The 3,559-nt window shown below is 40.0% G+C and overlaps 1 pseudogene; it reads right to left on the bottom strand.

Annotated features, from left to right (window-relative positions):
- The window catches only part of LOC127642180 (E3 ubiquitin/ISG15 ligase TRIM25-like), a 2,312-nt pseudogene extending 1,897 nt beyond the window's left edge, over positions 1 to 415 (bottom strand).
- Between the last annotated feature and the right edge of the window lie 3,144 nt (positions 416 to 3,559).

Raw genomic sequence — 3,559 nt, 5'->3', positions numbered from 1 at the left:
TCTTCCAGTACAGACGTCACACTCCACATCTCCAGCTCCAGCGTAACAGTGAGCAGAAACAGCAGTTTGGAGTTTCGTCTTCTTCAGTTTCTCCACCATTTCAGCAAACACCACATTCTTCCCTAAAGCAGGTCTTGTGGTGAAGGTTTGTCTGCACCGAGGGCAGCTGTAGACTCCCTTCAGATCATCCTGATTCCAGCAGTCTGTAATACAGTTCATACAGTAACTGTGTCCACAGGGAATGGTCACTGGATCCTTCAGGAGATCCAGACAGATAGAGCAGCAGAACTGCTCATGAGCCCATGAAATACTGGCTTCTGCCATTTTACTGCATGTACTCTGAGACAGAGAGACACGTACAACAGCTCGACAACACTTTAGTTTCAGTTTCCCTGAAATGAACAGTTGACACAGTTTCCTGGTTCTGTGTTTGAGAGGTGTGTGCAAAACAAGTTTGTGTTTTACAGATAATGTTCACTAGATGTCAGACTCACACTGGATCTCACTTCCATGTTTCTGTCTCTGTTTGCAATCAGTTCAGAAGTCAATCTGTAGTTTTTGTCAACTAAATCAACAGATGTAGTTCATCTTTAAGAGCATGTTAGTTGATTGACAGTCAAGCTCACGAGTTCTGATGCTGTTCCAGTTTAAATGTGGCTGGACCAGTTAGTGATGTGCACGAGTACTTGAGAAATTGTTCTGCACCAGTGGGTCAAATATTAAAATCATTATTAGAATATCTCAAATTGATTTTCCTTTGTGCATTTGAAACACAGAGTTATACTGTACTTTCCCTCTGAATCTGTCACAGAATCGTGCAGTTACAATTGAGTCCACTGGAGGCGCTGTGGATGTGCATCATTGAGGTGTTGGATAAAAGAAGAAGATATGATGGCGGCTATTCATGCTTTCAAGCATATGCTGAGTTCAGAATGACATACTACCCATACTACTCTCACTACTTCTGCCATATATGTCTTGTTTTTACTTTTTAGTGGCTGGATCCTGACTCTTATGTTGTTTCTTTTGTCATGTGAGTGCACTTGGCCTTGTTGGATGTTAGTGCACAGACCTGTTCATCGCCTATCCTGAACTGTTTTTTCCCCTTCTGGGTATTATTATTAATTATATTAATAAAGCCCATTTACTGCAACTCTGAAGTTCAGTCCTCACCCTCTCTCCGCATGTTCGTTCGACAATGTACGTTCACACGAGGCCTTCTCACTGTATGTGAGTCTGAACCATTTTAATATTTTCCTTAATGTGAGAGTCTACCAAAAACAAACCAAAGCACAATTTACAGCATAGCAGTGCAGCATACTGTTTACTAGAGTTAAATGATGGACTGACTGTCAAATAAAGGAAGTGTTTGATAACATTAGAAACAGCAGAAGATTCTATAGGCATATTAGTCAATTTAAAGTGTTGGTTGTCTTTACGTGTCATGCCAGAGATGATGATGATCTCTAAAAATAATTCCAGATAAACCCTATATATAGATATATATATATATATAATATTCAAGGATATAAACACCAATCCTTTTATTTAAAAACATTTCAGATCATGAGCAGTACATGGTGGCAGAAAGCCGATAGACTGTTTAGATTTGACAGATTCAACGATTAAACGAAATGACACAAAACCATCATAAATACACAAATATTCTTAATTATAAAATTATTACAATGATATGAGTTAATAAAATCTGTAATCATGCCCCCATCGGTCTCCCAGTTCTCCACTATCACCCACTCTCCAGGGCTGTAAAGTAACAAATTACATATACTCACATTACTGTAATGAAGTAGTTTTTTGTAGGAATTGTACTTTTTTAAGCAGTTTTAAAATTGTATACTTTTACTTGAGTATATTTTAAGTACTGTAACTGTACTTTTACTGCACTATATTCCACCGTCTGTGTTCACGACTTCCCTGTCCTGATTTTATTTAGATCTATCAACATGATTGGCTAGAGAGAGTCTCGTGACTCCCGTCAAATCAAATCACACGTAAAAACTTGAACGGCAGCAGCAGATCTGACATCAGCTGTGGAGGAATCCTCAAGCACAGTTTAACACCTGAACATCACAGCAGCACCTGGACGGGATTTTCACAGTGAAAAAGGCCAATTTCTTGATTGTGTCATGTGAGTTTAACTTGCTCAAGCCAGATATCAGCATTAATCCTGCCTCTAATTTGAAGAAACATATTGAGGTCAATTTCATATTTCTGTTTACTAGATTCTGTGTGTCTATAATGAAGCCTGTAATTGAACTCTCACTGAGATTATTGGGCTGCTGTGAGAGATTAATGCAATGTTATTAATACGGTTTTAACAGATTTATTGGAAAAAAGAGAGATGTCCTCGATATGGAGTAATTTTCTATTCTTATTCTATGATCTACATCTAGAACAGGGGTGTTCATCACATCAATCATGATAGCAAGAGCACCACTGGTTGCCAGAGAGCCCCTGGGGAGGTGCAGCACGAGGGAAAAAATATATAACGTTTACGTCTGTACACACATCTGTCCTGCTAGCTTGCGTGTTAAAGTGCATGTTATTCATACGCGTGTTGCAAAATGGGTCGCTTTGTAGTGTCTACAATACAAAAGTCTACAGGAGATGAGGCAGATTCTGGGCCAAGCAAAACACGGAGGAAGTATGATCACGAATATTTAAAGTTGGGATTTTCGTGGACCGGTCCGCTGATGTGCCGCTGCAACAGTGTGTTATTTGCAAAGAGGTACTAGCACATGATAGTATGAAACCCTGTAAGCTCCGGCGTCACATTGAGGACAAGCTCTAGTCTGGTGGTCAAGACACTGGAAGTTTTTGACAGAAAGCTGAAAGAATTGCAAACACAAAAGAGAGTAATCCAGACTTTTAGCTCTGTTAATACTAAGGCGACTGAAGCATCATATACACTTTATATATAGGACTGAGTTTCCCCACCTCCCTCGAAAGGCTATGAAAGTCCTCACCCCCTTCACCTCCACTTACTTATGTGAGTGTGGGTTTTCCGCTTTGACCCTGCTTAAAAGCAAATACTGATCAAGGCTGCAGGTGAAGGACGATTTACGTTTATTCCTTTCTACCGCGCAGCCCGCATTGATTACCTGTGCGCATCAAAATGTCGGACTCATTAGCCTAGTTTCCATCCACCTTTCCTGCTATTTTGTTATCAACAAAGTGAAAATGCGAAAAATTAAATTGCGACATTTGCCGCCTTCTGCCCTTTTCCATTCAAATGGACTTTTATGGATAAAAATGGTGTGCGTGATGACGTCATGCCTAAAAAAACACTTTGTGGCATAAGATTTGGTTTAGCGCAACAGAAATCTGCCCTGAAGCCGTTTCCATTCAGAAATGTGTTTATCGCTAATTCATCTCCCAGATGTCCCTAATGCAAATAAATGCAATCAGAAGAGGAACTGTAATCAAAATGGAGCAGTTGCTCTTCTGATAGGACTGTAATATTGGTCCTGATGTTGCACCTATCGCAGGTTGTCATCGGTTACGACCCGAAAGTGAATCGTCATGACCCTGTTCAAGC

The sequence above is a fragment of the Xyrauchen texanus genome, unplaced genomic scaffold (genome assembly GCF_025860055.1).
Source record: "Xyrauchen texanus isolate HMW12.3.18 unplaced genomic scaffold, RBS_HiC_50CHRs HiC_scaffold_451, whole genome shotgun sequence".
Taxonomy (NCBI): Eukaryota; Metazoa; Chordata; class Actinopteri; order Cypriniformes; family Catostomidae; genus Xyrauchen; species Xyrauchen texanus.
Note: the sequence above shows the minus strand (reverse complement) of the source record. Positions and strands in the feature narration are given on the sequence as shown.